At 42.3% G+C, this 12605-nt stretch overlaps 1 long non-coding RNA gene across 3 annotated transcripts; it reads right to left on the reverse strand.

The window, feature by feature from the left end:
* Nucleotides 1-416: 416 nt before the first annotated feature.
* Nucleotides 417-11896, reverse strand: LOC105472405 (uncharacterized). Of its 3 annotated transcripts, none has more exons than XR_011615756.1 (4): nt 11704-11896; nt 11427-11610; nt 11176-11299; nt 417-753 (listed from the first exon to the last, which is right to left on the reverse strand). It is a non-coding gene; the product is annotated as an uncharacterized lncRNA (long non-coding RNA). The 3 variants fall into 3 exon arrangements; XR_011615757.1 differs by having other exon boundaries at nt 422-753; nt 11544-11610; XR_981560.2 differs by having other exon boundaries at nt 426-753; nt 11427-11896.
* Between the last annotated feature and the right edge of the window lie 709 nt (nt 11897-12605).

The following is a 12605-nucleotide window of genomic DNA, read 5'->3' on the forward strand; positions in this document are numbered from 1 at the left end:
CCTCTGGTCACAGGGGAGCAGAAATCAATCTGACTGCGCAAGCAAACTCCCCAGAAGCCAAGCATGCCCTTGCCAAGTCCAACTCACCCTTCTGAGGCTCCCTACCGGGTCGACTGCTGGTAAATATGACTGCACAGCACCCCACGTGGTGAGCAGGCTGAGTCTTGCATAGGGGCTCCCCTGGCTGTACATCTAGAGCTTAGAAAATAGCAAAACCCCACACATTCCCCAGCATCTCCACCTACTATCTGCAGCCACTTTCTGGCTGAGCTCAACCAAAATACTTTCAGCTGAAAAGCAAAGGTAGCAAAAACTCCAGGAAGTGGTCTTCGCATCCAGGACGCAACTCAGAGTCTGTAAACTTTGACTCACTGTTTTTCTTCTTTTTCCACCAATTTATTTGTTCATCCAGCAGCTGCCTAACTGCCCAATGTGTTCACCTTGCCCGCTGCCTAGACACAGCTGATACATCAAGACAGGGGAATTGCAATAGAGAAAGTAATTCACTGCAGAGCCTGCTGTGCGGGAGACCGGAGTTTTATTATTACTGGAAGGATCACAGTTTTTCAGGACAGCTTGGTGGGTGGGGAAAAGCCAGTGAGCCAGGAGTGCTGATTGGTTAGGTAGGAGATGAAATTATAGGAAGCTGAAGCTGTCCTCTTGTGCTGAGTCAGTTCCTGGGTGGCGGCCAGAAGATCAGATGAGCCAGTTTATCAATCTGGGTGGTGTCAGCTGATCCATCAAGTGCAGGGTCTGCAAAATATCTCAAGCAGTGATCTTAGGAGCAGTTTAGGGAGGCTCAGAATCTTGTAGCCTCCAGCCACATGATTCCTAAACCATAATTTATAATCTTGTGGCTAATTTATTAGTCCTACAAAGGCAGTCTAGTGCCCAGGCAGGAAGGAGGTTTGTTTTGGGAAAGCGCTGCCATCGTCTTTGTTTTAAACTGGAAACTAAGTTCCTCTCTAAGTTAGTTCAGCCTACACCCAAGAAGGAATAGCGCAGCTTAAGGGTTAGAAGCAAGATGGAGTCGGTTAAGTTAGGTCTCTTTTACTGTCTCAGTCATTATTTTGCAAAGGCGGTTTCAGCTGCACAAGCTGATGCTCAGAATTCTTACAGATTTGATCCTCTTAACTTCATTAACTAGCCTGCCAAGTTATGCTGTTAGTTATGAGTTCTAAATTTCTTTTCAAAGAATCAACATTGTCAGTATGTTCAATTCTTTGCCTTCTACTTTTAAACTTCCTCCTAAAGCAACCTTTTTCGATTACTGCTCGACCCTGACTCATTTCAATCACCTGCTCCACCCTGACATTCCAATTACCTGCTACCTGCTCGGCCCTGACTCATTCTCCACCCACCCTGCATAACCATTTTTTCCCGCTAAACCACTCACCCCGTCACTCTCTTTAAATTAGCCAATTGGAATTAGTTCAGCCTGTGTGGTCTCTCCCTAGCCAATAGGGGAATGGCACAGCAGCAGGGGCCGCGGGCCTCAGGGATAAGAACCCTTTCCCCTCCCTTGTGCGCTCACCATTGCTCCATCTGTAAGGGTGCACCCCTCTATAGAAGTACATTGTCTGACTGAGAATTTTTTAAAAAAAAATTTATATTCGAGTGCTATTTCTTTTGCGGCACCAAAACTTTATAACACCCATCTCAGAGTTAAGGAAGCCAATGGTCAGTAATGTTAGTTAAGCTCAGGTGACTAAGAAGGTGCAAAGCTGGGGCAAAAATAGGTCAAACTTGAGGGCCAATGTTGTGTCCCCAACATCATAGTAGTGAATTGCTTACCATGTGTAAGGCTGTGGGAAAATATAGAAAACTTTTTTTTTTAATGGTCCCTGTCCTTAAACAGATGAACAAAGAAACCAAAAATGCCCACATGTAATTCAATTGAATAAATATTTCTTAATAATTAAATCTAAATGATAGAAGTGGGACTTGAAATTGCAATGGAAGTTTAAATGGATTCTTAAACTATAAGAGGCATGCTCTAAGAAAAAAGTTAACATAAAATTAAAATTCCAAATTATTTTGGCAAAACTGGAGGGACGTGATCACTATTTCATTTGTGTAATTGTTGGAGACATATATTTAACTACGTATATTAAATGTAAACACAAGTAGAATATGAATTCATATTAGAACTCTAATTCACTGGAGATGAAGAAAAAGGAATCAACTGTATCAACAAAATAAGTAAAGCAGAAATGAGGGAACCAATAGAAAGTATAATAAAAAGAAAGCATAAAATTAAATGGCAGGAGTGAGACCAAACCTCCTGGATGCCAAATTCATGTGAGAGGGTTAAATTCCACTTTGAAATGATATAGGTCCTTGGGGATGGGTTGGAAAAACAAAAATCCAATTATATGCAATTTATAATAGGTGGACCTAAAACAAAATGACACAGGAAAGGTGAAAACAATTGGATGAGCAAACATATATCAGATAAAAGCAAACAAAAAGAAACATGGGTAGAGATATTAAGGGCTAAGAATAGAATGTTAGGCCAAAAATTTAAACAGTTTAAAGGCAGGATATTCTTAATGATAAAAGGGCACTCCGTGAAGAAGTAGCTATAGTCATGAAAATGTATGCAGTGAACAATCTACAAGGTAAAGTCTCTAGAAATGCAAAGCAAATTCAATTAAAAAAAAAAAAGCACAGTGAGAATCCAAAACACCGCTCTTCAAATTTTGTAGATTAAACAGACAAAAGAAGGAACGAGTATAGACATCATTTTGGCAGCATAATTATCAATCCTGGTTTAATAGATATGTAGAAAGAGAACCATGTACACTAAAAAGGAAAATATATTCTTTATTCCCATAGAAGATTTAAAAATAGGGATCATGTACTTGGCCACATATGTTTTTTTCTAAAAAGTTAGTATTTTACAGGTCATGCTAATTGACTATAATTAAACAAATTCAGAAGCTAATAATTAACAGATAAGCAAACAAAAAATTGTAATCATTGGGAAAACCTGAAAATTATCCTTTAAATAACTTGGGAATTTTTTTTAATTATTAGAAATAAAATGACAAAATTGCCAGGCTGAAGCCTGTAATCCCAGCTACTTGGGAGGATAAGGTGGGAGGATCGCTTGGACTCAGGAGTTTTAGGTCAGCCTGGGCAACAAAGTAAGATCCCATCTCTAAAAAAATAGAAATTAAAAAATTAGCCAGATGTGGTGGTGCATGCCTGTAGTCCCAGGTGCTCAGTAGATTGAGATGTAAATATAGCTTGAGCCCAGAAGTTCAAGGCTGCAGTGAGCTATAATCACACTACGGCACTCCAGCCTAGGTGAAAGAGCAAGACCTTGGTCTCTAAAAAGAAAAAAACAAAAAAGATAAATTATTTAGGGCTAACAAAAATTAGATCACTTCTTTTCAAACTCTTTGGGATATGGCTAAACCCATACTTAGAGGAAAATTCATAGTCTTAAATTATTTATTAATAACTATTAGAAAGATTTAAAAATGAATTACACAAGTAATGAGCACATGAGAAAATATTCAACATCATCAATCTTCCGAGAAATTTAAACCATGATAAACTACCACTACATACCTGCTTAAATTGATAAAATGAAAAAGATAGACATCGTGTAATAGAAAAGATAGACACCATTGAAGAGGATGTTGAGTAACCAGAACTCTCGTACTTATTGGTAAGAATGTAAAACGGTGTAACCAACTTTGGAGAACTGTTTGGCAGTTTCTTAATAAGTTAAATGTACATCTACCCTATAAGGCTGAAGTTTTACTTCTAAGTTTTTGTGATTTAATTAATTATTTAAAAGTGTTTAGAACAGGGCCTGGTACACAGTATAGGGTCAATAACTAATAGCCGTTATTATTTCAAAAGAAAGAAGTGTGTGGCTAATAGTCTAGGTGATTTGGTAAAGTCAAGCTCGTGTTCCCTATTAGAAGGTCTTATAGTTTAATGACAAGATCACTTACCAGTAGTGTGAGCACCCCACCCTCACTAGGAGAATTTACTTCTGTCTTTTTCTAAGAACAGTAACAGAAAACATCTTAACAGGGATAATACCCACTAGGCCATCTGAGCCAGAAAACAGGTGTAAAACCTAAATGTCCTATTGCCATTTCCTCCAATCTCCTTTCCCAAAATGCAGGAACCATGCTGAGGGGGCAGAAGATCAATGCTGAGGGGGCAGAAGATCAATGCTGAGGGGCACTGGCAAGTCTCTTGTTCATCTGCAAGCTGAAAACATTTCGCCCATGCCCTTATCTGTGAATATCCATCCATGGAGGGCATCACGATGTAGAGAAAGCAGCCGGTACTTGGGTAGAGTCCACCCGGGTCTGAATTCCAGCACGGTGGCCTGGGCCAGTCCCTGCATACCAGACCACCAACTTCCCCATTGGGAAAACCAAGAGGATGACAGGCACCTGAGATATTTCACCTAAAGCAGCCTCTAGGACATGGCATGTGATACATTTTAATTCTCTTGCTTAGTCAAATCTTTCCAGGTTGCAAGTATCTCCTTTGAAATTTTAATTGCCTGTATTGTTTGAATTTTGCTTACAATGAGCATGTATCACTATATAATCAGAAGAAACAACAAAAACCCCCCACTACATGGGGAAAAAAAAAAAAAACGCAATTACTCTGGACAAATAACCTTCTAAGCATTGATCAGCTAATCCCTTAATGAGGCAGACTGGATAAGAGTGTATGGGATGGGCGGTCAATGAAAACTGTCAACAATAATAACAACAACACCTTACAGCTGCATAACACTTGTCCATTTACAAGGCACTTTCAAGCATGTAATTTTGATTTGTTCTAACAACAAAGCAGCACAAGCTCTTCTTCCTTCCAGGTATCTGCCCTCCCCTCCCTTACGGCAGGGTTCTGTGGCCCCATCAGAGAAGCTGTCAGAGGCTGTTTCAATAGACACAACTTTGTCTCCATTACACCATCCTCATCCTGCTCTGTATTCCTCCAGAGCACTGATCACTACCTGAACCTAAATACATAGAGATCTATATTTATATCTTTATTTATTTATCTAGATAAATCTAGCACCCGGTATGTGTTAAGAATTAAAGAAAGAGGAAAGAAACATGAAAGGTGGCTCAACAGTCAAGGACAGGTTTATTTTAGAGAAACCAAACCTGAGAGTGGCTTCTGGCCGAGTTAGGTCAGAGCCCACTCTCTTACAAACTAAGGGTTTTTAAGGATTCAGGGTGGGAGAGTTTCTCAGAGGTTTGGACTGCTTCTGTGTCTCTTTGTTGTGCTTCTCTGGGAAGGAGAGTTTTGTGTCTGTTCTCATACATCTTTCTGCAGCTGCAGACATACCCCTGAGTCTACTTTTAGCTTCCCTATCTTAGTGCACCTGAAGGGAAAGGAATGTGCTTATTAAGGCCCACTTTCACTGGGGCCCACCGTATGAGGGTGAAGTTTGGCAGTTACCCAAGAGACTCTCCCCCTACCTCCCTCTGTGCCCAAGCTGTCTTATCTGTGTTTTACTGTCTGCTCTTTCTGGTTGCTTGTTGTTAGTAGTTATTTCCTTGAAATGCATGAGGCTAGAAAGGGAGCTGGAACTTAAAGTAGCAGTGTTTATCTGAGATGACGGTGCTCCTGCTCTGTCAGTATGTATGTAGCCTATCTCCCCTACCAGAATACAAGCTCTGGGAGATATAGAACTGTGTCTGTCTTACTTGCTGTTGTGTCACCGGGGGTACATAGCAGGCACTCAGTAAATTTGCACTGTGTGAATGCATGGCTGTGATAGGTGACCTCTAGGATGGCTCCCAGTGATCTCTCCTCATGGAACCCATCCCCTTATGGTATTTCCCCTCCTTGAGTCCAAGCTGGACTGAGCAACTCTGTTCTTACAAATAGAATACAGCATAAGTGATGGAAGTCAACATGATAAAGGTCCTTTTCAAGATTGGGTTATACAAGGACATTTGGGAGTACTTTCAGATTCTCCCATGCATCACCAGCATCTCTGTCACGAGAACACTCAGCAGTTCATGGAGAGGCCTGTGTGGTGAAAAACTACTATGGCCCAAGTTGTGTTCCCCCAAAATTCATACGTTGGAGCCCTAGGCCCCAATGTGACTACATTTGGAGATAGGGCCTTCAAAGAGGTAATTAAGGTTAAATGAGGACATGAGGGTGGGGTCTAATCCAGTAGAACTGGTGTCCCTATAAGAACGGGAAGAGATCCCAGGGATGCACAGGCACAGAGAAAAGGCCACATGAGGACACAGCAAGAAGGCAGCCATCTGCAAGCCAAGGATAGAGGCCTCAGGATTCACCAACTCTGCCAGCCCCTTAATCTTGGACTTCCAGGCTCCAGAACTGTGAGAAAATAAATTCCTGTGGTGTAAGCCACCCAGTCTGTGGTATTTTGTTATGGCAGCCCCAGCAGACAGGAACTAAGGGTATGCGAGTGAACTTGAAGTTGAGCCTTAAGATGACTGCAGTCTTGGCCCACAGCTTGATTACAATCTCATGAGAGACCCAAAGCCAGAAGTACCCAGCTAGGCTGTGCCCAGATTCCTGACCAACAGATACCGAGAGATAATAAAATGTTTGTTGTTTTAAGCCACTACATTTTGGTGTAATAACGCAGCCATAGGCCACTAATATAGTGAATGAACACTTTCCTGAGTTAGATCAAGACTGGTTTTATCATTGGCCCCTGTTCATGGGCAAGAAAGCTAAGCCTCCAAAAGGTAGAATGACTTGCCTAAGGTCAAACAGCCTGGCAGAACCTGTCAAGGGAGAGCAGAGGAAACCAAAGATGAAGTTCGGCCTCCGTGCAAGTTTTGCTATGGGCAACACTGCCAGGCCTATTCAGCTGGGGACACCAAGATACAGAGAACATTCCTGAAATACCCCAGAGTGTCACTTTAATGGTCTCCTTGGAGTCTTTGCTGCCAGACAGAGTTGAACAAGAATTGGAGTTTTAACAAGGTTCACCTTGTTAACCTGGCCACATGCAGTAACAAGCTCCCTTGGACACAGTCTAAGAGAACCACCTTCGTCACACCAAACAGTGTGCTACTGAGGCTCATGTCAGAAAAAAATCCTAATGTTTGTGGTCTTATCAGAAATTATAACAGCAAAGACTTACAGAACATGTACTGTGTTCTAGGCAGTGTTCTAAGCACTTTATTATATTCATTTAATTCTCTGAGGTAATTCCACAATCATCCCCATTTTATAGGTGAGGAAACTGAGGCGCCTAAAGGGGCTGAGCAGTTTGCCCAGAGTCATATAGTTAGCAAGTGATAGAACCAAGATTTAAGGCCAGGTAGTTTAACTCCAGAGTTAATACTCTGACAAATTTTTCTCTAAGTCTTTGCATTATTTAATATCCCCAATATAATAGTAAGTAATTTGCTGGCAAGGCTCTATATCCCAAAGCCTCTCTAGCTTTAAAATACCAAAGTGAAAAATAATCACAGCACAAGAAGGCATCTTGCCATGCCCCAAGGAGAACCTTTTAGGGGCTCCCCACTGCCCTCAGAGTGGCTGATGAGGCCCCCCAGGTTCTGACTCCCAGCCTGTGTTCACTACTCCCTCCCCCACTCAAACAGCCTGATTTCCTCTTTGCTGTAACCCAGGCACCCCACATCCTGTGCCTTCCTGCCTTTGCAGAGGCTCTGCCTGGGAAATCACCTTCACTCATCTCCCTTCCTGCTAAGCATTGTTTATTCTTTGCTTCTGGGGAGTTTCACCTTCACACTAGTCAGGAGCCTTAGTCCTGCCCCCACCACCCTGGAAACCCTGGCCCGGTGCTAGTGTGTTATCCCTTCTCACTCCCTCTCCCACTGGACTCTGATTTCTGCAAGGGCAAAAGCAGGTTATTTGTCTTTATATTCCCAGCAATTAGCACAGCACCTGGTTCCTATTAAGTACCAGTTTGTTGAATGAACACAAGCCCTCCAAAGAACCTAGCAACACTGTTTCATTTCTCACTCCAACTGTCTCCACTGTAAGGTCCTGGAGCATAGACCATACAAGGGCCATACTGGAAGGGGCCCAACAGAGATGCCAGTTTAATCCAATCCCTTCAATGAACAGGTGGAAAAACATTGCCTCAACTAGTCAAGGGCATCATAGGAGCACAGTGGGGTCAAGTTTCCAGACGTCTAAGCCCCAAGCAAACACTCAAAGTCATCTGTATTCGTTTCCTGTTGCTGCTGTGAGAGATTGTCACTATTTTTGGAGGGTTTTTTGTTTAGGTTTGGTTTTGGTTTTGGGGGTTTTTTTCTTTTTTCTTTTTTCTTTTTTCTTTTTTTTTGAGCCTTGCTCTGTTACTCAGGCTGGAGTGCAGTGACACTATCTCAGCTCACCGCAACCTCTGCCTCCCAGGTTCAAGTGATTCTCCTGCCTCAGCCTCCTGAGCAGCTGGGATGACAGGCACATGCCACTTCAACCAGCTGATTTTTGTAGTTTTAGTAGAGACAGGTTTCACCATGTTGGGCAAGCCAGTCTCAAACTCCTGGACTGTCACAAATTTAGTAGCTTAAAAACAACACGCACTTATTATGTTACAGTTCTAGAGATCAGAAGTCCAAAATGGATTTCACTGGGCTAACACATCAAGGCGCTGGCCGGGCTGTGTTCACTCTGGAGGCTCTAAGAGTGATTGGCTCCCTTGCCATCCCAGCTTCCAGAGGCCACCTGTGTTCCTTAACTTGTGACCCTTTCTTCTTCAGAACCCACAGCGTAACATCTTCAAATCTCCCTTTTCTTGGATCTCTGCTTCTGTCACCTCCTCCTGCCTCTCCTGCCCCCTTCTTTTCCCTATAAGGGCCCTATAATAAGGACTCAGGATAATCTCATCTCATGACCCTTAATTTAATCAAGGCTGCAAAATCTCCCTGCCATGTAAAGCAACATGTTCACAGGTTCTGTAGATTGGGACGTGAACATCTTTGAGGAGCCACTGTTCAGTCTACCGCAGCATCCTTATGTTTCTGATGTTAAAACACTCATGATCTGACAGCATCTTCCATGGGCAGGATGAAAACAAAACAAAACAAAACAAAACTTCACCAATGTCCAAACATATTTCATTCCCTTTTTCCATTGTCTAAATGTCTAGTTTTGAAGAACGGGTAAAAGTGGTTTATATATACTTATATAAAATATGATATTATATACTAATGACCACAGTCTATACCTCTGTAACATTTATGTTTTAGGCATGCATTTCTAATATATTAATTCTTCTGATTGATTCCATACAGAGTCTGTAATACTTAATATGCAAAGAGAGTGGATAGAAGGAAGTAATGTTTAGTGAGTATTGCTATATGTCAGGCACTCTGGGTCTTACCTAATGTAAGCCTCACAGTAGCCTTCTGACCTTGGCTCTGTTATCTCCTATTTCATAGATGAACAAACTGACTCTTAGATGAGGTAACTGATCTAACTGATAGAGCCAATAAGTGACAGAATGGGTTTGAAATCCAGATTTATTTGACTCCAGAACTCATGGTCTTTCCACCAGACCTAGTGGTGTCCCCAAAAAGTTCAACTTTCTTTTAGCTGCCTGGTTTATTGATTGATCCAGAGGAAAAGGGAAAAGAGGGGAAGAGGAGAAAAAGAGAGAGAGAAAGAAAGAGAGAGCAGGATGGATAAATTTGGGTGGAAATTTCCATGTGCAAAGCAACTTTGGGGAAGCCCTTCTCGAGGGAGTATGGATACTGTCCACCAAAATCTGCAGTAAGGTCCAAGAGACTGCTGGTTGCTAGGCAACTTCTCTCCGACCACACTCCACATCAATCTAATTAGCAGATTTCACCTGAGTTCCAACAGTTGCTAGGTAACTCTCTGACTGGGGCCTTTTCCTCTCCCCTTCAAGCCACTTCTGATCCCAAAAGAAAAGAAGGGTGTGTTCGTAAAAAAAAAAAAAAATCCACTGATGGTGTATCTATCTACAAAATTCCCCTGTGCTTTCACTATATCCACCAAGAGTAAGCAAACCCAGGAAATGGAATTCAGTGGTTCTGATGTTGCAAAAAAAAGGGGATCCATGAGCCAGAGAACTGATACTTTAGGGACAAAAGACTTATGGGACAGGGAAAGGCCAGAGACCAGGCTGAACTATGTTTGTGAACCACTTCAGACAAGAATTCCTATTGGAGACTCTAAAAGGACTGAGCTTGGAGCACCCTGAGAGGGAGGAAGGGGGGCTAATATTTATGGGCACCTGTTATGTACCTGGCAACAGGTTCGATGGTTTCACAAACACCTCATTTAATCTCCATAAAATTTCGGTCAGTTGGGTAGCTGTTACCATCTACATTTTACCGATGAGAAATTGCAGTTCAGAAATAGTAAGTAATTTGATCACAATCACTTGCCCAGAGGAACTTTAAGTTAAAGGCAGGACTGTCTGACTAAATTTCATGCATGATCTTTCCACTACTCGCTGCACATTCTCCTGTCTCCATCGGGCTATCTCCACAGGATGACAAGTACTATCATGCATTCAATACAACTTCAGTATTAAAACAGACTACTGCAAACGAAGATACAAGCAGAAAAAAGGTAAATCCCCTTCCCCCGCTCATTGCCAGGGACTTAACATTACCCTAAGGCAGTGAGTGATTCTCAAACTGTTTAATCCCAGGATGCCTTCACAGTCTTAAAAATGAGTAAGGACCCCAAAGAGCTCTTGATTATATAGGTAACATCTATCAATACTTGCCATATCAGAAATTTAAACTGAGAAATCTCTACAAATGTACACATTAATTCATCATTAAAGTAACTAATAAACTCATTGCATGTTAACATAAATATCTATTTTTACGTAAAGTAACTTTTTTTATTTTTTTTGAGACGGAGTCTCACTCTGTCGTACAGGCTGGAGGGCAGTGGCACAATCTTGGCTCACTGCAAGCTCCACCTCCCGGGTTCATGCCATTCTCCTGCCTCAGCCTCCCGAGTAGCTGGGACTACAGGTGCCCACCACCACACCTGGGTAATTTTTTTGTATTTTTATCAGAGACGGGGTTTCACCGTGTTAGCCAGGATGGTCTCGATCTCCTGACCTTGTGATCTGCTGACCTCGGCCTCCCAAAGTGCTAGGATTACAGGCGTGAGCCACTGCACCTGGCCTAAGTAACTATTTTCAAAAAAAAATAGAAGAGTGGCACTGTTTACCATCCTTGTGGACTTCTTTGATGGCTGGTTTCCTGGAAGAGTTAGGTTCCTGTGTCTGCTTCTGCATTCAGTCTGTAGCATCATCACATGCCAGGCATCCCCTGGAACATTTCACTCTCCTCCACTGAACACCGGTGAGTCAATGACAGTAACATAAACAAATAACGTCTTATATCATTATGAAAATAGTTTTGACCTTGAAGACCCTCTGAAAGAAATCTCAGAATCTCCCAGGGCTCCCCAGAACACACATTGAGAACCACTGCCTTAAGGCACAATAGCTGGAAAGCCCAGAATACATTCCAAGTTTGACTGTCTTCCTTCTGTTTTTTCAGCCAATTGTTTAAGAAAACCCACATCTTTCTTGCCTGTAGCATTTTATGGCCCCTGAGAACCCTCAGCTATCCCTCTGGTATGCTGTCTTTGCAATGCCATCTGTGAAAAACAAGATTCAGATACTGGCTCCAGCCTGACAGGAATGGTTAGAAATATCAAAAGTTTCTGTGTTCCCAGCAACCTTTCCCCCACCTCTTCTAGTAACTGGTACAGAAAGAAGCAAGAGACCCGCTGGCCTGTGATTGGTAGAAGGGGATAGGCATTGGACTCGGCCAGGCCAATTAGAACCCTTTCCTGAATTTTTTCACCCTGTCTTGCAATTTATCTTTCCCCCGAGGTATTAGCATGTTATACTGGATCACTAGCTTTATGTCGGTGCTTTACAGTCATCCCTCCTGCCCTCCCACCTCAACCCCACACTATGATGTCACATATTGGAAATTCTATCAGATGACTTCTAACAGAGCTTTTAACACTGAGGTTCTGCCCTAGGTTTGTTTGCTAAACAAATGTCTCATTGTCCCTGAAAAATCTCATCTTGGCTGGCCATCAAAGTCCACAGCCTGGAACACTGACAGGCATCTCTCTGCTTCCTCCCACCCTCCCATGCACTTACTCAAATTCCTTTTCCAGGGACTCAAGCCTTCTCTGCTTTCACAGCAGTGGCGAAGCAGCTCAGGATGAATATATGCAGCTTCCCACCTTGCAGCTAAGTGCCATGGTATAACATGCCTTTTGTCTTTGTGTGAGCCATTCCTTCTGCCTGGAAGTCAGCTCAACACACTTTAGCAAATATTTATTGAGCACTTACTATGTACAGAAACATAAAAGACAGTCCTGATCCTCAGAGAGCTCACATACAGGAGGGAAGCTGAGACATAACCAATAACTACAGTAAGAGCTAGTTGATAAGATTTATATATCACCTAGGACTCTTAGGACTCTTACAGTACAAATGATAGAAGAGGCATCCAAAACTGGCTTAGGCAAAAAGAAGGATTATTGGTTTTCCCAACGGACAAATCTAACAGATGTTAGCTTTGTGCTGTTTTTTTTTCACTTACCTCCCCCACCCCAGATCCATTCTCTGCCCT

This window comes from Macaca nemestrina, chromosome 17 (assembly GCF_043159975.1).
Source record: "Macaca nemestrina isolate mMacNem1 chromosome 17, mMacNem.hap1, whole genome shotgun sequence".
Lineage (NCBI taxonomy): Eukaryota > Metazoa > Chordata > Mammalia > Primates > Cercopithecidae > Macaca > Macaca nemestrina.